The 22,449-nt window shown below is 36.4% G+C and overlaps 1 protein-coding gene across 8 annotated transcripts in view; it reads left to right on the top strand.

Annotated features, from left to right (window-relative positions):
• Positions 1-22,449, top strand: part of ZNF385D (zinc finger protein 385D) — a 436,473-nt gene that overhangs the window by 38,775 nt on the left and 375,249 nt on the right. Inside the window, exon 1 of one of the 8 annotated variants that reach the window (XM_080579733.1) lies at positions 387-1,524. The exons of 6 other annotated variants lie outside the window; for them this stretch is intronic. The gene's annotated coding sequence lies outside the window, so the exon portion shown is untranslated. Of the gene's footprint in view, positions 1-386; positions 1,525-1,925; positions 2,203-22,449 lie in introns of those variants that run through there. One more of the 8 variants, XM_080579731.1, reaches the window with a different exon arrangement.

The raw sequence follows: 22,449 nt of genomic DNA, 5'->3' as shown, positions 1-22,449 counted from the left end.
GGTACTGAAAATTGCAGAATCTGTCCTTGAGTCACTGCACAGGCTGTATAGCTACAGAGTTTGATACTGCACATGTAACATATTTAAAAATTGGTAGATACCATTTGGATGTCCCTGTATTTATTTTTTATTTTTCCCCAACAGGCTTTCAAACGTTTTTTTTTTGTTTGTTTGTTTGTTTGTTTTCAAAAGGAAAAAGTAAAAAAAGTAAAAATTTGGTACCTAGAGAAATACCCAAACACCTAAAGACTATGTAGAAGTTTTCTATTCTGATAATTTTTCAGCGATTTTTGACTAAAATTTTTTGTATTTCTTACATATAAAATTTTGTATGAAGTCCTCAAGACTGTTACTTAGTCTTCAAGAGTGTTATTTACAAGTCAACGGATCTGTGTCCAATTGTTAATACTATTGTCAAAGTTGAATACAAATGCAGTTATCTTTGTTATGGTGTTAGGTGAAAAATTCCTAGTGAATCCTCTGTTTTTGTCGTCTAAAAGAGAAAGGCTTCTACTGCCCCAAGTTAAGAGTTTATTCAAGATATATTTTATAAAGATTCTCACAGTAATACTTTGAGCCATACAGAAACAAACATACAAATATGCATATGCCAATATTCCAGAAAATTGATAAGTGTTCACATGTTGATGTGTTAAGGCTTTCCTAGCATAAAGGGGAAAGAAAGAAGAGAGATCAGTTGGAGAAGAAAATAGTGAGATGGTGCAGGTTTCAATCCTGATGATAACTACAGGAAAAGTTTGAGGAGCAATGTTTGTTTTCTTGGATAGTTCAGCTAATTAAGTGGGATCTGAATGGATTCCTTTGTATGTCTTTGGCAGGAGAGATACAGCAGTTGAGCAATGGCTAATATGTTTTATCCAGTAGCTGATGCAGGGGATGGTAAAAATGGTTAAAACACATTGGCTGGATGTAGACAAAGAAGAATTTAGTTTTTTAATTCTCATCTGAGTATGAATTTATAGCATGATACCATTTGTACCAAATTAACTGTAATTTTCTTTGAAAAAAATCATATGACAAACAAGGAACGTTTACAGTATTCTTACTTGGAAGCACTCAAAAAATTTAAAAAGCAAAATCCTTTGTTTATAGTTTTTATAACACTAATAGAATAAAAATATTGTAGAAAAAAAAAGATTTAAAAGTAGGCAGATACTGGCTTGTCAAATTTAAATGAAAACAACAACAAAAACTAAACCACAGAATTAAGCTTACACAATCTAGACCTGCATTGGGATCACTCTGAGTAGAATGTATTTTAAATTTGTTACTGATGAATCTAACTTGTAAAACAGCTTGAAGTAATTCCCATGACTGTGACGACTCTTTAATTATGAGGGCACAGCTAATCAGCTGAAAGCTGTCCTCTTGCTGAGTTCTGCCAAGAATTTGTCTTGACTTGAGCAAATACTTTTTTTTTTCCCTTTTCTTTTTAAAATATTTTTAAGTCACTGAAAACCTTTTGAACCATCTTCTTTAGTCTATGGAACAAACTCAGAGCTGGTAAGACAAGTGAGTTGATGATGCCAAGATCAGCAAGGCAGTTGGCAGCTGTTGGAATAGAATTTTGCAGTAGTAGATCATCTTATGGAATAAGATACTAGCTGGCTGGAGGAGTGGTGAGGAAGCAGTCTATTGAGCACAAATATATCAGGCCTGCTTTGTTAAATACAGCATACATGTTTGAAGATTTGTTGTATAATTACCTTGATTAGATGAGGAAAAAATGTGCCTGGAACTAATCAAAGAGCTCCAGTTCATTGGTTTCAATAATCATTATTTTTCCCCTTGTGAAATGCAGGTGCTTAGTTTGAGTGTGAGAATGGTGGTGCTTATCTTCTTACAAGCTTTGATTAATATCTAATTCTTTGCATCATGGAAGGAGCTAATCAGATATTCAATTTGCTAATCAGCTTCTCAATTTGATTAGTAATATACTAATCACTTAAGAAAATCAAATGTGACATATATTTAAGATTTTTCAGTTGAAGCCACAACCTATTTGAGGGCGGGGAGGTAGGAGGATCTGCTTACTACTAGCAGTTTGATGCAGCATGAAGTCTGAGGGAGCTGTAGCCTCTCCAAGGGTACCAGAGGGGAAAAAATGTTCAGAAGCAGATGTTACAGGCTGCAGTTGAACTTGTATCCCTGGTCTCCGATGAACTCGTTTATCCACTCAAAGTGAGAAGGCAATGTCCCTACTGCTCATCTGATTACTTCTGTTCTCACTCTCAGTATTTCAGTGAGATTTCCGTTTTGCAGGGATGTGAAGTCTTGTCAATGGTGGCATAGGGCTTTTTCTTTGCATTGTTGATTGTCTTTGCTACATGGAGACAAGGGGACTTTTCCCCTTATGCTTGCAAAGAATAGTTTGCTGGCTGTCTTACGTTTCATCTTTCTGTTGATTTTGAAATGCTTTCTCCTAATGAAGTTGTCAAAACACGCTTCCTTTTTTTTTCTTTCTTTCCTTTTTTTTTTTTCTCTTTTCCCCTATCCTCTCTTTAGTCTTTTTGCCTGGTGGTAGCTGGGCAGTGCTTTGCTACCTCTTTGATTGTACATAAGTTTCAGTTACGCTTGTTCATTTGCTGAATGAAGCTTGAGGCCTGGTCTCTATTAAAATGGATGGCAAGAGGAGATGTACTTCAGTGCTTTTATACATATTAAAAGTTAGAGAGGTTCTAGTGCTTATATGCAGCTTTATTAATTAGCAATGCTTGCTGTATGTCACAAATCTGTAGGGATATCTCTGCTAGGCTTCTGTTTAAATACAGGCAGGGAAGAAAGCTATGCTGTCTACATACTTTCTATTGATAATGTTCTGTGCAGTAATGAAATGAAAGTCAGATGAGCCATCTACTGAGGACATAAGGCACCAAACTGCGCCTTTGTCACAGAACTTGGTGAATTAGATAATAGAATAAACTTAATTACGTTAATTGTTTTTGGCTTAACTTAAAAAAAAAATGCAACAGCACACCATAAAATAGTATTTTGATTATTGTTTGATCAATATTTAATTTCCACTTAAACAATTTAGTGACTTCAGCTCTTACATGGCTCCATCTCTTTATTTGTCCGTTGCCTGGTGATGTTTTCAGTGGTGACTGGCTGAATGCTGGTCCAAATAGGGAATTTGTAGTTGGAGGCTGGAGGCATAATCAGGATGGCAATGTGTTTCCTTTGTTTACCTTTACATAATGATTAGGGGAATGGATGTATTCCCATCTGCTTCAAGTACATTCAATAGCAGGAGTAGCAAAAATGTGCATTTGATGAAAACCCCCAAAATGCTGACTGTGTACTTATCAAAACTGTAAAAAGCCTGGTAGCTGAATGCTAAATATTGTGACTTCTTTTTGTGTGTACTTTCTTCTACCAGCCAGTATGATTTTGGCCTGGGGATGTCAGTGAAAAAAACAAAACAAACAAACAAACAAAAAACCTTTGAAATGGAGGAACTTAAATTCTGAAGTAGTGGTAGCTAGGCCCTTGCCTCTGCCTAAATTAGTTTGTGACATATGCTCCTGTTCACAGGGTTTTTCTAGGGAAAGGGCATGCAGAATACAAGGATACATTGTAATATTTTATTAGCTTTGAATGACTTTCTCTCTCTCTTTTTTTTTTTTTGCCATTTTTTTGATATTATATCACCCTAGATAGAAGAGTGACCTTACTTTGAACTGAGTTTCACAATGTCTGGGAGTGTGCGTATTTCATTGTCTAGTTGAGAGTCGAGTGATCTTTCTAAGCTGAATAGGACGAAGAAACTTCGTGACTTTCCAGAAGGAACCTGTTCTTTTTCTGCTCAGTAACTGATGAAGCTTTTTGCTGAGGTCATATTTGAATTCATGAGCTTTGATCGTTTTTTGTCTCCATGTTCATAAAGGGTTACATTCTTACATTAGAGCAAAGTTTGGCTGTTTTAGTTTTATGGCAGAATTAAGCCAAAGAGGATCAGCCTGAGTAAAGGTAAACATAGGGAAAATGGGGAGGGAGACTGTGGCTAAACCAAGGCTGCATCAAGGACTGTCCAAGAAGTGTTTTGCTTGTGGAAGTATACTGGCAGGCACTGAAAACAAACCGCCCTTTGCTATGTATCTACAAGAGGATATTCCTCAGGGAGTATTTGATTGGCTTCATGAATATTTGGATTGCAATGTGTTTTTGAATGAATTGTTAAAATATTTCCATCTTAAATACTGCCTTTAAGAGAGATGGAAAAAGGAGGATATCATCAGTAAGACAGGGAAGTGTATGTCTTTATAGATGCTCAATTAGCCTTGGAAACTACTAATTTAGAGCCAGATTGTGGTGCTAATACTCACAGATGGAATAGGATACTGTGGAAAGATTCTGCCAAAAAGGCTGAGGCTGCAGGCCCTCTGTCCTTGGAAGGAAACACACAACAAGAATATTCCCAGTATGATTCGGTAGTGCCCCCAGTGTGTCAAGTTCTGTACATTTTAACTTCGGTGTCACTAAACATGAAAAGTAAATAATCCTGTGGTTCAGTCCTCATATTTCTTCAGCCTCTTCTGTCTGTTAGTGAAAGTGTGTAGGGTGCTGACACTTCTGGTATCAGTCCAAAGAGCGTAACAGCTGGGATTCAGACTTCTCTGGTCTCTTGTTACTCTTTCATTAGCATTTGTGAAAAAAAGAGAATTAAAGAAAAACAAAACAACATAACACCAAATGCCAGATCTGGGCGTGTGTCACGTGGCTCTTTGGCAAGCACTCAAAAGAGCATTCTGCTTCCTCATGTTCTTTTCGCAGTAAATATCCTTGGTTGTCCACTGGTACTCTTTTGGTAATTATTTATCACAATCCGAAAATACAAAATAAATTTACATTTGAATTTTCTCTTGTACAATGCCTTTCTTAGAGGGTATATGGGGACACAGGAGGGAAAATGACTGCAAGAAGATGGTCTGTTTGCATTGTTCAAACTGTTAACAGTATCAGAAGACTTTAAATAAAAATGAAATATAAATAAGTTACAGGTTTTAAACATTAAGGACTCCTGCATGCAGTATTTAACAATATTCCAGCAAAGATATTACCCTTTTATGTGAAAAAGAATATATGAATATGAAAATATTTCCCTCAGTCCTTAGATTTTTTTTTTTGATTCAATGTATACCTTCAGTTGTTTGAACATATGTAAAAGAACTTGGCCAGAAATACAATGGACAAAACTAGTTTTGGTGTAACTTCATCAATTTCAGTTTATATGTCTGTGATTAAACAAAACTGTTGCTGGTGATGATTTCCTCTCCTTCTCTTTCACTCAGTAAATTAAGGAAAAAAGTCTATCAGTTAAAAATCTTTGTGGATCGATCTTACATAGTTTTAAAATGCAGTCTTGGTTGTGTTGATGCGAGGGTAAGATACTCTGGAGGCTCATAGACGGTGATGTGAGCTGCGTCGTTTGTGCTGAACTATGTGGTTGGAAATGGTGTCTTCTGGATGAGTGGGACACCACTGGGAGGGTTCCAGAGTGCTGTCAGGCACCTGCCCCTGGTCGGTCACCCTCCTTCCTTGTGTGGTCCGTTGGTGGGCTGATGACAGTGTTCCAGCTGCTTTATGGCCAAACAGCAACATGATGGAGAGCTGAAAGCAGTACGGCTCCAGCAAATCCTGAAAATGATCGTACTGGCGAGCAAAGAGTAATATCTGTAGAACCTGGAGAAGCTGTTCGGGTTAAATCTCACATCAGGTTTACTACATATCTTAAAACATGGGGGTGAAACACATAGTGTTTCTTTCATATAATTTTATCTTTAACCAAATTCCCTCAGTGGAAATGGCTCTCTTTGGTTTAGTATATTGCTTTTTTATTTTTATTTATTTTTTTTAAACTTTATTGTTACAACTCTGTAGTTTGGTTTCTCCAAGCCAGCACTGTGTTGTGACAACTATTGGTCATATCAGAGTTATGATGCTTCTTCTGTCCCAGCATCACAATCCTATGTTGTCAAACCTTTGATCCCACAGTATATATTAAACAGGCTAGAACAAAGTTGCTTTCTTCAGGCATCCTTCTCTGACATGGACTTTTTTACTGTCTGATAAGCAACTCTGCAACCTGATGTGTTTTTTCCTTACAGTAATTTTGTGCTTTTGCTTATAGTGATTTTTCATTTGTGTTTGGCTTTCAGACAAATAAGAAAAAAGCAGCATTAAAACAAACATAGCAGGGTTTGTTTAAATAGATGGATTGAGAGAGAAGGGAAGAACAGTCCTCTGGGTTAGCTGGAGTTCCTAGTCCTCTGCTAAATTCATGACTCCCAAATCAGCTTATTGCCTTGTTTGTCTGACCTAACACCCTACTGTCATTCGTTGGTACTGAAGAGTCTGCACAAGAAGGCAAAGTGGGAATATGTAATGCCTTGACCGATATTGAGAGATGTTGAAACCACTGTGGGTGCTTACAGCCCTTCCTCAGCACATGCTGGGCTGCCTTCACATGCATCCACTGCCTTACCCATGTGCTATTGCAAGGGCCAGCTGTGAAGCAGCTTCAGGTGACTTTTGCTCTCTGTTGGCATGCTGCTGAGGTATACACCTACTGTTTCAGCAGTAGGATTTGCCTCTCTGGTGCAAACTGCTGATATCCAGGTGCAGGGCAGTGCTCTCATCTCAGCAGGCTCAAGGGAGAGCGGTTGTCCTTTTCCAGCTCTTTCACTCAGCAGCAAGTGGAGAAGGGTCTCTCATTTCCACTGGCTTTCAGTGTCTCCACGTAGAGCTGAGAGAACTCATTAGAATGACTGTAGATAAATGAGGGGCTCATTATGTTTCTGTGGAGCAGGAAAAAAGTGAAAAGCCTGAGACCGTCCATCAGCAGAGAATGAGATATATGGAAAAATCTGCTGAAAATGCCCATTTCTTTCTGATACTTCAGATTTTAGTGATTACTGGTGTTCACAGACTGGGGTAGAAGAAGCAGAATGCATTGAGCTCAGATAGGTCCTCTTAGACTAATAGGTAGGTAGCTGGGGCATCTATTGATTTGTAAAGTGCATCTTGACAGAGCTACTTGAAACTCCAGGAGTTTATTAGACAGCCCAGTTTAAAGCTGCAGGGATTTGTGCCTGAATCAGCTGCCTGTGATAATTTTGCTCCAAATCAAGTCTCTTCTGTTTAAACAGAAATTAGATTGATAGTGGCTTTTCTGAGCAAAATGACAGTGGTTTTTATGGCAGCGCTCTGTAGGCTACTCACTATTCATTCAGAGTGCATGCTCTAGGTCCTACCACCTCTGTCCTCATCTGCAGTCAGGCTGCCTGTTGTGGCTGAGCAGATGGTTCTTGAATTTGAAGCAAGGTCTACGTGAATGTTTTGTATGCTGCTTAGTTCTGGTGTAAATGAAGCTTTCTAAGAGACCTTTTTTGTTCTTGGGTGCCTTAATACGCAGCATTGGCTGCTCTGTTCTCCTTTGGAATAGGTGTTGAAAATGCTTTTGTTTACAACCTACTGTAAAACAGATAGGGACAAGAATGACAGCCATTACAAAGACTTCCCTTGATAACTGTATTTTTTATTGGCAATGCTTAAAATTTACATGTGAAATTATGTTTTAGTGATTTTGGTGGTTAAAACTTTTAAAGGTAAGTTTCATTCTGAGGAGTTTTATATTTGGGGGAACAGCTTTTATTGTGCATTTTCTAATTTTTAACAAAGTGAAGAGCAGCATTAAAATATTCTGTTTACAGTGACAAATGAGTGCAAATGAGGTTCTAAAGGTTGCCAAGCTGAATGTTTTGTTTTTAAATATTAATTTGGAGTGGCTCATTGTGTGTTTGAGGGAGATGGTAGATTCAGCCACAAATTGAATGTATCCCTGAACTGTGAATCAATTTAATTAGAATATTAACATTTGCTAATAAAATAGTTATCATTGTATTCAGCTGCATTGAGGCTTGAGGTGGCCCATTAGCAAGCAGGCAGACCTCAGAAAGCTCTTGGGGATTTCTGAAAAGAGATGACATTTTATTGTAACACAGAGGAAAGTGAAAGTACAGCACAGTTCAGGCACCTGTATCATTGTGGTAATTAAGGAATTCTTTTAATTGGCTAGCCTGGGATTGACTTGCCTTTTCAAGAGGGTCCTAGCTGGGGAGTAAGGGAGTTTGATCATCCTCAGACTGTGACCCTCAGCATAGATGAAAAGACGGAGCTGTTCTCCACTTCATGGCAGCCACATAGGGGAAACACTGGGAGAACCTGAAGTTTGACTGACTGCTGAAGCAATGATGGCACACAATAATACTTGCTAGGTGTGGGGCAAGGGAATTATTTTTTCCATTAGAAACACTAGACAACTTAATTTTCCCACCGAATAAAGATGAGAAACAATTCACTCAGTTTTTGTCCTCTGTAGTGAGGTTGCATGCTGTCACTGACTTGGAAATGTGGACTTACTGATTCTGTGCAATCACATGATAAAAATATTTTGGTCATTGATCTGATCGTTACTAAAAACCAGGAAGATTTGAAAATGTCTGCTCTTTATCTAAATTATGCTAAATTATACATTGATAAAGGTTTCCTTGCATGGAATACGTGGAATTTATTGCTTTATATTTTTTGATTGACTCTTGAATCATAATCATTTAATATCCTGAATTAGTGTTGCATTTATTTATTTATTTATTTATTTTTCCCCCTGAGTGACATGTTACTGGGTTACCATCTAAGGAATACTTCTAAACTACATTAGGGAGAAGCATGGTTTTTCTAATCAGTTCTATGCCTTCTAGCATGCTATAATGACTTCATAATTAAAGCAAATAAATTGCATCAGATTTCAACATGTAACAAATTATAATGCTATAACATTAAGGTTAACTTTGACCAAAAGTGTTAAATCCCTCTAAGGAAGTAGAACAAAGAGCTAAATTACAGAGATCTTGAGTGAGTTATAGTAACTTGAAAAACTGAACTCTGGAAATAGACCTGAGTGGCAGACAACTGTGGGTTTTATGTTACTCTGCTGTAAGCCAAGGGCCCACCAAAAAAACAGTTGGCTTCTGCATAGTGGGCTTCTTCCAAGCTTTTCCTTTGAAAAAAATTTTAACCAAAGCCTTTGGGTTAGCTTTTCGCACTTAGGCTGAAATGGAGACTAGCTGGATGTAAGGGCTCAGAAGTCAATACCTGCCACTAGAGGTATAGAAAGATGATATCACTTGTGACAGGCTGTACTTAATCTGTTAGGCTGCTCAGTGAAAATTAAGCTCGCTTATATTGATGCTCCTTGTTTTTTGCTGAACATATATGTTTTCATTCATCACCTCTTGATTTTGTACCTTAAATAGAGTTGTGAGCTTTTGCTATTCTTTGTTTCTACACTGTCATTTTTTTGAAGCCTAGTGCTAAAACATAAGGCAATAAAATTATTTCTTAGTCTTTTTCTTTAATTCCTCTCTACCCCTCAGTCCCCAGATCTACATAAAGTTTCAGCTACTGGAGTTTTAAGAGTACAACCAAAACCAGGTCAAGTCTGCATTTTAACGTGCATCAGATATCTCATCCCTCTGCAGAAGAAAGTTATGAATCCTTCAAACTTAAGTCTAGAGCTTAGTTTCAGGTGCAGGGCTTCTTCAGCCTGTGTCAGAGTGGGTGGTTTTCCTTTCCATCCAAGATAAGGGCATGGAAATCCTGTAACAGAGGTGTCTAGTTATGTCCACGCAATGAGGTTTGAATGGCTCTTCTCCATGGCTGGGCACTGCTGCATCCCCTCTGGCCTGGGCTTTGGCATCATGTATTGACATGAGGAGAGGCAGAGAGAGCTTCTTGCCTGCTGGAGGCTTGCTTCAAGCTGCTCCTGACTTCCATGGCCATTTACCTAGCACCTCTTGCATCTACTGTCAGCTTGCAGTGCTTTCCAGCAGGTCTTTGTTTCAAGAGATAAATTTAAGAGATCTGTTGAAAACTGGAGACTGAAAATGAGAGGTGACAGACAGTGTCTTCCACAGTCCCCTCTCTGCTCATTACTTGGGAGAAGGGAGGGTGTTGCTCAAATAACTTATCTCCTCTTGTCTGCTCAAGGGATGCCTAAAATGGAAAGTTTGCAAGTGTTCTTGAGCTATGTCTTGAACCATGATTATTGTGGTAAACATTTACTCTTTAAATATTTCAGCTGTTTCCTGCTACAACACCAGCCCTGGGCAGTTGAGATTTCGGTCATTTTTAAATACATTTCATCAAAATGCATTTGGGATGCCTCCAGAGATTTACTGAGATTTAAATAAGTCTGTTGTTAGTTATCCCTAAATTTCATTTTGATTAACTTTATGAAATGGCCCTTGCCTTTTTTGATATTTGAGATGGAAAATCTCCACTGGTATTTGTAATTCTTCATTATTATTATTTTTAAGTTTGTAGTTGAGTTTATTGTATAGACTTACAGTTGTTTCTGTGCTATATGAGTACATATGTGCCTGGAACATCTATCAACATTTTCCTTTTTACCTCCATCATTCTCAATTTTGTGCTGGAAATTCTCTGAGAGTTTTATCAAACATCTAGAATACTGCTGTTGGTTCATATGGTAAAACTGATGGAGTCGTTCTTAAACTGCAGGTATGCATTTGCATAACCAGCTCTCTGGAAGGTGTCTAATTGTCATGAGTAGTACCTCATACAACTTTGCTTTTAATTCTGATTTGGGGCTTTTAGACAAACAATTTAAATCTCAGATTGACAGTTCTTAATTGTGAAAGCTAAGGAAGTATAAAGGTGCCTGATAACAAACCTGAAATTTTTGAATTCCATGTTCTCAGTGAATCCAAAAATTAATAAGCAGTTTTTGTGAAAGTGACAAGCTATTTCTAATTAAATTACAAAATGAGTCTGCGTGTCTCAGGTATGCTGATTATGTGGGCTATTTAAGTGGCTGTTTGACAGTGGGACCACACTTTTTTTTTTTTCCCTGCCAAAAGGTTTCACTTAATGTAGCTTCAAGGGTCTTTGCCTTTCAAAAATAAAAAGAAGTGAAGTAAGTATAAATAAGTCTTTTTTTTTAGAAAAAAAAGGGATTCTAGAAAGAAAAAAAAAATACAAAAATGAGGTGGTGATTATTAAAATATTGTAAATACTGGCAGAGTGTATTGTGAAAGGAAACTGAAGAAAGGAAGGTATGTTGCAGAGAGACGGTGACTTTTCTTCCCCCAGTGCTAGACAGAATACTTGTGCATCATAATAAGATGGGAAATGCATATGGGGGAAATAAGGAAAAAAACAAACTGCAGATTATTGTTGTATTATTGAAAGCACCTCGCTACAGTAAGATCTGATTCTGGGAAAATTCAGAGAAACTGAGAACCATATCATAATCAGAGTGAATGTGATGTGAAGAGTAGTGGGCTGCATCTAGTTTAGTAAAATGGGGGGAGAGAGGGAAACTGTCTTTTGTTTTCTTTTTGCATAAATGCATTTGGGACAATCTCAGTGCTTATAGAGTGTTATACAAAAGAATTGAGGGGAAAACAACAAAAATGATATTTTGTGGAATTATTTTATTTTTTTTTAATAAAGTATATATTTACATATTTTGACTATAAACTACCTTCTGACCTTTGAGTCATTATGGACAATATAACTCCCAATACACTGAAGAAGACTAATATTAACTTTACATCCCAGGAAAATGTGCTTAACCACATGAATACTCTTATGAGTTTGTCTTGAAAATTTTCCATTTTGTTGTTATTATTTATTATTGTTATCTTATTGGAAAATTCAAAATATTCCTCTGTTATTTAAAAGCAAACTCTTGCAAAAGTCCATACAGGACTTTTTAGGTCTTCCAGAGGGGAAATATAATGGCCTTTTTTTTTTTTTTTTTAACTCATGTCTTTACCATTTAGTTTTCTAACTATTCGGACCCCTGGATCTGTGGAATAGTAGTTCACAAGGACAGACCTTCTTCAAAGGCTTGGCCTATGTACACAAACAGTGGAGCCATGTGAGAACAATTCCAGACCTTTCTTATCTTTCTGTATTTATGTGTATTTTATATGTAGGGTATAATTTTATCTGTAGGATGTAGAATATATCCTACTTATATCACAGAATCGTCTAGGTTGGAAGAGACCTCCAAGATCACCTAGTCCAACCTCCGACCTAACACTAACAAGTCCTTCACTAAACCATATCCTATACTACACATAAAATACACATAAACTGTGTATATATCCTACATATACAACCTCTGAAATTATATATGTACTCAGTGGTTGTTATATATATATAAATTTAAGAAGTCTATACCTAGAAAACAAGGTAAACTTAATTATTTTGACAGAATATCAAGTAGTGGGGGAAATGTTCTTTGAAATGAATCTACTGGTTACCATCCAAGTCTTTTCATCTTGAGACATGCATCTTCTTTGGTCAACAAGCAAAAAATTTTTTTTTCTCTTCTCTTAGCTATGACAATATGACCTGCTTTCCCCAGAACTGATCCTATGCAGTATTTTTTTTTTTAATGTTATATACAGGGAAAATACTAAATATTAAATCAGATGTGAGGTGAGTCAGTACTTCTGTCTTTTTGTATTCATTAAATATAAATATTTTAATTCCATGAATAAAAGCTAGAGTTGAGAAAAATGCAAATAATGTAGAGAAGGAAGGATAGCAATGATGAGAAAAACAGCCCATAGGCTAGAAATAAAATTAGACTTAGGAAACAGGTTTGACTGTCCATAACATAGAGCTGAACCTCTATGGGTAATAGGAGTCTCATTTGGAACTGGACATTTTGAGGTTCCTGAATGACTTGGTACCATACTGGTGTCCCTCACTTGTCCACCCTTTGTTTTGAAGTGCTGTCATTCTGTTTAATACCCTGGTCTGCTGTCACCCTTACTCTATTTTTCTATTCTTCACCTTTCTGCTGAAAGTTTCTTTCTGTACATTACTAATTTATCTATTGGGAATACAGGTACAGTAAGTTACAGTGCTATATGTTTAGTATTTCAATAGTATATTATCAATATATCACTATCACAAGTAGTGCAGGGAACTTCCTTCTTGATGGCTACACAACAGCATCCACTTCTGTGTTCTTACACTTGTACTGCCAAGATAGTACATGTTCAGGTAGAGTTATTAGGTTGTAAATTGGAGAGAGATTATGTTGCAATACATTGTCCCTGTGTATTTAAACTGCACGCGTTTTATTTCCTGCATATGCCCCTATTACCCATTATTTTTTTGGGGAAAAATTCAGTAGCTGTTAAATACCTGTTAGACTTTTCAAGAAGGTATCTGGGTTATTCTTGTATTGTCTTTACAAAATATCTCCTCTAAACTGTGCATTAGTGGGTTTTACTGCATTATTATGTGAAATTCAGCAAATAAAAAGAAATCCTACGTCTTGTTTGCAAGACATTGAATCATAAAATTAATCTTGTTGCATCATAAAATTAATCAAGATAATTCATATGAATTAGAAAAGGGAATATTTAATGTGTGTTACTACACAAGATGGTGACAAAGAGTCAGCTGTCAAATTTTTAGTATCTTCCTCCAGAACCATGAAGGTACATTTTTCTGATGTTCTTTACAGCTTCAGTAGTAGTATCTCATCCTTTTGGAGGTGAATGCTCGATGTTGTTTTCAAACTTCCTCCCCCCACCCCTCTCACCTCCATCCCCAAGCCGAAGCAGCATCAGAAATTAGTAAGAAAGAGCTAGAACACAACAGAATATCATCATGACATGAATGATTCGTTCCCCTGTGTGCCTGCTTGTTCAGTATTCAAACCAATTTTGGTCTCCATCTTTCTACTACATAGTAGACATGGAGTAGGTTTGAAAAAGGGCAGCATGTATTATCAAGGGTGTGCAATGATGACTTGCGTGCAAAGAAGATCTAAATTGGTTACAATTCTCTACCCCTTCCCCCTGTGTATTCTAGGTACTTTGTTTCGAAACTCTTTCATACCTCCAATCAGCTGTTTTTGTTGTAGACTTTCTAGATGGACTTCCATTGTTTCTCATATCTTGTGGTCTACCAGCATAACAGTAGATAAAACATATTGATTAAAATAACTTTTATTTGAAAATACTACTTCATTTGTGAAGTGTTTGTGTATATATGTATTTAAGATGTCTAAAAATATGTCCATCCCAGCCAGTAACAATTCAGTGCAGTTGAATTTAAAGTAGTATACCAGGATAGGAAGCCAGTTTGCCATATTATGCCCTCATAGCAGTGGAAAAAAATCCTGTTACTCATGTGAAGAAATAAGTTTGAGGCTTTATGGCTTTTGCGTTTTAAAGATGTATGGTTTAATTTTATATTTTTAGTGTTAAAACCGTACATTTGATGATAAATAAGAAATACATTTCATAGAATGTTTTTTTTGGGGAACACAGGTGGTTCCATCTCTTCCATTTCTACAACCCCTGCTTTTAAGTAATACTTGGTGGAAGAGTGTAATTGTTTCTTTTTTTTTCTCTTTTTTTTCCTCTCTCTCCCCTGCCATGCTCTGCCCATGCAATTATATTGCTGCTGGGATTAAGAAAGCCTCGTTCTTTAGTTTCCCCCCACAAAGTCAAACAAGTATGTTGGAAGGAAAGCCTAAAGATCTCATGGATGCTTTCCTAAGGGAGATGCTTAGAAATCCATTCTGACTGCTGCAAATGTGGAGGTATGAGCAACACAGTGCCTGGGGCTGTTGACACTGACCTCTTTGCAGAGAACCAGAGCAAGGACTATTTATCAGGCAGGCAGCTCAGCAGATTGTGCAAAAGACACAGTCACCCAGACACATTCTAACGATAATAAAAAGACATAAAGGCATTGAGGACTTTGCCTGAGAAGCATTAACATCCTGTATGATTTATTGAAACGGTTTATCTAAGTAATGATTTATTTTTTTAAAAAAAGAACAGTATTTCATTTCATTTTAAAGATGAAAATTTTTCAATGACTCCTGCTTTTGCTTTTTGGTTATTTATAGATTTCCACTGAGTGTTTTGAGCTATACACAGAGAAATCATCTTTGCTACAAAGAGAACCAACCAATTCCTTCCCAAAAGACTTGTGATTGGTACAAAGCAAAAAATGTTTTTGTGTATAGTGCACATCTGTGATATTGTGCAACTTAAATCTCTCCTGCTGCTTGACATTTACTTACCCAGAGTGTCTCTCAGAGAACGGTTTGTCATTGTGTTGACATTTTTTATAAACACGAGCGTGTTAAATGCAAAGGACTACATTAATGTGACATTATTGCTGAAACTTACACACATAAAAGTCAAGAAATTCAGAATAATGATTCCCACAACTATCATAACTTGCCCCCTTTCTTATGTGAGGTGTGCTATTTTCTGCTACCCTATGTAAGTGGTTGTCTTATTAGACATTGAATGTTGTTTTCTCTGGACCACAGACCACTGCCTGTCTCATATACAGCTTTGAATTTTGCAAAGATTATAATTGTGTTATAATTTCCCCAGCAGTAGTTAAATGTAACGTCAGTGAAATAAATATGGTGAGGGACTAACACCCTTCAGTCAGAAATCCTTCTCCTTCCTCAAAGATTGTTTTAACCAGAAGGGAAAAATTGTCAGGGACTTAAATTTTACAGGAATTCTGGCTCAGGGAGGACCGGTCATCAGACCTTCAATGCAAACCAAGCAGAATGAAGCTTTTTTTCTTTTCTTTCAGGGCATATTTTCTTTTGACATGTTCACCTTGTGTATAATTATAAAATATCCATTACAGATATTCTGCAGCTCCACCGAGGGAGTAGTGTTTTTTCATGTTGGTGTATTGGCATTATTTTCCTAGGTGAGAATAAATAAGAGAACACACACAAATGCCATATAGTTAATTTAATTGAATCTAAATCAGTAGTTATGCCTGATTATCTGTGTTGGCAGGAACATATGAATCTTTTCCTTGGAAAATCTACATTGAAAATATGTTCAGCCAGTATTACTGCAAAAAAACATGGAAATACAGTTTGAGTCTATTCGTGGCTTTCCTGAGAGAATAAGAAGATGGGTATCTGCAAATCTAAAACTTTTCTCAGAATAACGTAAATTATAACATAAATTCTTTGGACATGCAATATAATGAACACCGGGTGAGGGACTGCAGGAACCACAGCTTCTTTTGTTTATGTTTAATTGTAATCTGTGTTTTCACTTAGTCAGCTAAAGCAGAAACAAATACATTAAATGCAAGAAACATGGTGTGTTTGCATGCTCAGAGGCTTTGTTTGTTTTATTTCATAAACAAACATCCTGTTAATAGGCAAAGGACACACTGTGGCTTCAGAGCACAAATGTCCTTCTAAGGACAGACCATGTATACAAAAAGTCCTTTAGTGCTATTATTAACAAGCCTTGGAGCCAGCACCAGAAGGACGGATTGCCAGGCAGTTGGTAAGGGTCCACAGATGAATTGTTGTTACAAGGGATACTCATAAACCTGGCATGAATTGTTTAGTTTAGTTCTGTATCCTGCAGTATTTAGGTTGGTCTTCCCCTTCAAGATGCTATCTCCACAGGCTTCTTTGCAGGCCAGTTGGCAAGGAAATACTTTTATTTCTTACTTGAAACTAGGCATTTTTCATTATTCTGTTTGCTGCATTTTTGGAACTTGTATGTATAGACACTGTAGGTTAATGTGTGTGCAGCTGAAGTCAAAGTTTGTTCAATTGACCTCTGTTTTATAAGTCCACTTGATATTCAGTCTGGTTGTGACTTAGCCAAAACTGATATAAAGCTTTTTGTTTCACAGTGTATGTTTAGAGTTACCAATGTACAGAAGTTTTTAAAAGTAATCTAGTATATGGTGACTGCTGTAATGCATTTCACATAAATTGAAACCAAACAAAAATGAGCTTTATCAAACATCCTCCAAGTAAATTCATTCTTGAGCTAAGACACTTTATCCTAAGGGTAATTTCTTTTAATAATTTACAGAAGTGACTCATTTGAAAGTTCTTTCACCTTAATGACTTCAGCTGGTGGCACAAAGCTCCATTGTCATCAGCATTCTGTGCATAAAGCTGCTGTGTGCTGAGGAGCTGCCAGGTACATTAACTCTTGTCAACTTAACGGAGATTTGTTATAAGTGAAGCTGACTCCTTCGTAAGAAGTTCAGGCTGAGCCTTGACACTTAATCTAAATACTGAAGCTGAGGAGATTTTACTGGAGGTAATTTTGAGTGATTATTAGTTGATTAAAGTCATTCTCTGTGTCAGTTTCAATCATGAATTGGCCTTATACGTGTCAGAGTCAGAGTTTATCATTCTGATTGATACTGGTGTGCAACTGAATGTTTTCCATGTAAATTAGAATAGTTTGGTAATCCCCTTTTACAAGCTCTAACAAAATCCCTGAGAAGAGCTCTGCAGACATGTCCATCTAATGCAGTAGCATGAAGCAGCTAAAAGTTTAATGTTTTCTACCTTCTGTTTATATGAGCTAGACTGTCAAGTCTAGTGTGTGCTATGTGCTACGTAAGCTCATCTAAATATAAATAGGCATTCTCTGATAGTGAAATTTTAGGAGTGTCAAAAATGTAATATGACTGAGTTGGATATTCATCTATTGTCTGTAAATGGAGCTGATTATAGCAAATACCAAGTTGTTATAAATTTGCAGTATTGAAATTAGAAATACGTTTCATTTTTAAAGCTATAATCACAGCTCTAATGAGCTCCTGTGCCATGCTGGAAGTACATTGTCCTTAAATTTGTAGGAGAAGACAGGTCTGATGGTGGCTTTCTGCTTGATTTGTCTATTCTTGCTGTAAGCTCTTCTAGATCATCTCTATGGTTTGACCTGAAAGGTCAGGGTTCAACCTTTTTGCTAAATTTGAGTCTCTTAACTGTTTTTTTCTGAAAAGCTAATTTATTTTCTTGGGATCAAAATAGGTATTTTGCAATTTTAATACAAAAACAGAAAAGATGTTAGTAGTTTGACTGTGGAAAAGTGCATGTAGTTCAGCAGTAAATAAAAATGAGGTTTTGGTCCTCAGCATGCCTTCATAAAACTAAGAATATTATGATGAAGTAACTGCTTTAAATGAAAGAAGAATCTCATTTGCCAATCATTTATGAAAATGGTTTTTAACTTTGAGGACTTAGCTAGAAATTACAATTCCTATTTTATGCTGTTACTCTCTTATTTTGTGAGCAGTTACTGTTGATTCATAATCCGAAAAAGTGATGGTGTAGTAATTTCTATCTGCATTAATTTTGTCAGCACAGTTACCTGCCAATTCTTGTATGGATCTGTTGAGAAATTCATATAGTCTAGTGTGGCTTAGTTTATGTAATTTGGATCACTTGCAAACTTGCCTGCTTTTAATGTTGAAATGCTGGTAAGCTGAAGGGCATCGTTGGAAAGCTCCATGCAGTTACATACCAAAGAAAACTATGATTCACTTCGACACTGTATTTGTTTTGTCATAACTTCTTGTCAATTTATCACTTCGACACTGTATTTGTTTTGTCATAACTTCTTGTCAATTTATTTTGAAAATTATTGAATATAACTTATTTCTTTTTTTGTGTGTGTGTGCAAAGTTTCTTGCTTATTTTGGAAGTTACTGGTGATTGATCAGTAGCTTCTGCACCTCTTCATACCAGGAATCCCCACGTGAAGGAGGAGAAAGAGTTGGTTTGCAGGACCAACTGTCTGGCATGTTGACTTGGGCTCCTGTGTGCTTCCCATCCCAAGGTGCGAAGATGATAATTTCTGGAAAACCATAGCTGGCTACTGCCTCTTCTGGGAATTTCCTGTTTTCCTGTTTGTGTGCAAGTTCTGATGTGCAGCTTGTAGGATCAGGAAAGGTATCCATCCGTGCTATGAAGTCCGTGCTATGCACGGTTTCCTTGTTTTAAGCTTTCTCTAAAGTCCTGTTTGCCACTGTTTCTCAAGACTTCTGTAAATTCCAGCTAACAGTTTTCATAACTCCAGACATAAAGTATTAAGATTCTACTTATTATATAAGAATGGAAAATAAAATTATTCAGTTCTTCCACTGTACCACTGTACTTGCAGAGTAATGCATAATTCTGTATTTCTGTATTATATTAAAGATCACACTGATTCTATCTTTTACTGTTTTTTGGTACGGTGTCGTTCCCCCCCCCCGCTCTTCTCTATATATTTTGCCATTTGTAATGCCTTTAGCTCTTACAAATCATTTATCTTGATGTTTCCGTGGGAGTGAGTGGCAGGTAGGTTATTCAGGTTTTTACACTAGAATCATCTAAGTATTGGATATTCAGTAAAATTTGCTTTTCCGTTTTCATATTTTACATTTTATTTGTTTACACATGAATGATCTTCCCCAGTTTTGATATAGGGGGAAGGGAAGGCTTCTCTGCTGAAAGTTTCAAAAGTAACACTCTTGTTTCTAGATTTAAAGCTCTTTATGAGCTACTATCAAGAAGAAATACATAGGAATTTGACAGTGAAGGAAGGAAGATTCTAAGGAAGGTATAGAGACTTTAATCTGACACACATTTGACAGAATTTGGTACATTGCTTAAGAACTGACAAACCAGATTCATGGCACTACACATGGCTCTCTGTAGTTCTGTGTTTCCTCCAGCTTGTATTTTAGAGCTGAATACTCTACTAATTAAAATTTTTAATAGCTGTATCTTTTTCAGTGAATAGTGGGGAAAATTGAGATTTCAGGGTGCATAGATTTCTAGATATACACACAATGAATCTCCGAAGATTAGTTTCCTTTAAAGGAGAGTTAAATATTCAGTCCTCTCATGTAGCAATACTATCTACACTAGAATTTTTTTCTTCTTCTCTATGTAATGGGCAATACATAGCTTAGACAAAGGAAGAAACTGTAAGGCACCAAGACATGTTTACAGGTTAAAATGCATAATATAATGCATGTATATAATATAAAATAAACTTTTTTTTCATGTATACCCACTTATTTTCCTCTCTTTCACCTCCTATCCTTTGCACAATCTCTGCAATAAGAGAAGGCAGTGCTGTGGAGTTATACTGTTTCTTCTGTTGTTGTTTCTATGTTTGTTTTATGAGTGGTATTTATATATGAAAAAATGTTATATATTCTTTTGAAAGTGTGGGCTGCCTTTATTGGAAAAATTTGATGGAGAAAAATGAGGTTCTTTTGAAGGACCTGTACTTTATATCTGTGCTGGTTCCATGGTATGCCAGCTTTGGGGTCATGTACCACTGAAGAATGATATTATCATTCTAAATTTTTGAAATTATGATTATTTGAAATAGGATTAGGAAGAGGAAGAGAAGGGCCAAATTAGAAATCAAATCAATTTCTGTAGCTAGGTTCTTAAAATAAGACAATGAGTTCACATTGTATACGGGAGTAACATTTATCTCTTTCTACTCTTCTATTCTGGTGATGTTGATTTCGCCTCAGAGCCGTAATTTGTGGCTGTTCCATGACCACACTTGGCAGTTTGTTGTTGAGAAGAGAACTGGATAAAACATTCTGCTTGGCCATAAAGGGCATTTTAAAATTGGATTGAAAATTCAACCAAATTGAATATGTTATTGCGTTGGTTAGACAGGTAGTGGAGCTGCTTTAATAAATTGTCTCTTTTATTTTCTGCTTCCCTTATCTCCCTGATGTGTTTTGGGATAAACAGTTTGTTCAGTCAGTATGGCAGTAGGCTACTTTGAGATGTACATTACCAACGTGTATCACACAAGTTGTGTGTAAGTGAAGGGGGATAAAATGATTTTAGGAAGGATGCACTTTCAAATACAGATATCTATTTTTGTAATTAATAAATGGAAAAGGAAATTATTTTTATTTCCTATTTTACCATTCTCTTTGGCAGTGTAAGCTTCCTTCTGGGTATGCTTTATTTCTGAGTTTGCAGATTTTTTTTTCCAGAAAAAAGTGTATTGGGAAGATACTCAATCCAGAGGAACCATTAGAAAACACAGGTGTTCAATAATTTATCCTAGAATTAAATTTTAATGATTTTTCACCAAGGTGTGAAACGATGTGATGTGATTCAGTTTTTATTTACTAGACCTAAATTTAGATCTTCCCATTGTTTGCATACTAAAAGTATGGGTAGTTTATCTGAAAATTCTGTTTTGGTGTTCTCAACAGAAGGTAATCCTTCCAGTGGTTCTCCTGTACATAGTCTGAAAATCTTTGCATATAGGATATTGATATTTTGTGGGGTAGAAAGTTTGAGCTGTTGGCCAAGAGAAGGGAAAAAAGATTTATAGTCTGCCTTACATACAGTATTCTTGTAAGCTGTTGCAACCAGCTTGCCGTACTCCTCCCCCACCCTCCCCAAACCCTGAAGAGAAGTGCAGAAATAATTAGTCTTGACAAATTGTGTCCAATTCTTGGACATATTCGTTGTTAGAATTTAATTGGTTTGGTTTTGTGTGAACATAATACTAGAGCAGTGTACCATGAATGTATTAATGGACAAATCTCTTGCAGAGTGTCAATGACTTTTGTCTACCAAATTGACAGGATTTGCTTAATAATTTTTCTTGAAAAGGGGAAGGGGGGAGCAACCAGAATCCAAATACATAGATTTCTTGTCTGTTTTTGCATAATACTTTTACTCATGGATCTCAGGGAATTCATAAACAATTTGTCCTTTTCAAAACTTATTCCAACTGAAGATATACAAAATGGGTTGATAACTTGTCTTTAATATAAATCTCTGAGGATAAAGTAACAGTTGCCTCCAGGCTCTTTTGCGATTCTGATTACTGAGATGTTATCCAAAACCAATTGCTTGCTTCTTTCCCTAATGCTAGAGGGGTGTGACCAATGTTGGCTCTTTTAATGCTGTATTCAGTGCTTTATATAAAGTAAAGATACTTGGAACAGTTTTTGATGCTTATCTCCTGTAAGAGATCCTTTAAGTCAACTGTTTAGACTGAATATGTTGTTCAGTAAGTTGAGATGAATATTCTATGCAGAAATAGCAAATAACGTACTAGTGAACATTTGCAGCATTTCCATTGTCCTTATCTTGCAGGTACTTTATTGTTATTATCATTTTGCCTCTAAGTTATCATGGGAAATTTTAGAAATATATTGCATATAACAATTCTTTTGTAATCAATGAAGAAACAAGATATAGGCACTTCTGTATTGGTCTGTTTTGTTGTACTTGTGAGTGAAAGTAGCAGATCCAAACAATGGACTTGGGCACTTTGGCTGGCTCTAGTAGTCAGCAAATGACTAATGATGCTAATAGTGACTACTGGTGTCTAATCAAAGCATGACAGAAAGAAACCTAAAGTAGGATTAGTATTATTTTTGAAAATGGACAGAAATATCAAGAAGTTGGGTGTTTTGAAGAATTGGGAGATATGGGAAGAACAGTTGTGTATATTTGGATAAAAAGCATTTAACTTCTGGACCTATATTCGTGCAATCTGTAAGAGTTAGTTT

This window comes from Anser brachyrhynchus, assembly GCF_964034855.1.
Source record: "Anser brachyrhynchus genome assembly, chromosome: 2".
Lineage (NCBI taxonomy): Eukaryota > Metazoa > Chordata > Aves > Anseriformes > Anatidae > Anser > Anser brachyrhynchus.
The sequence above is the reverse complement of the archived record's forward strand: the minus strand, read 5'-3'. Positions and strand labels throughout refer to the sequence as shown.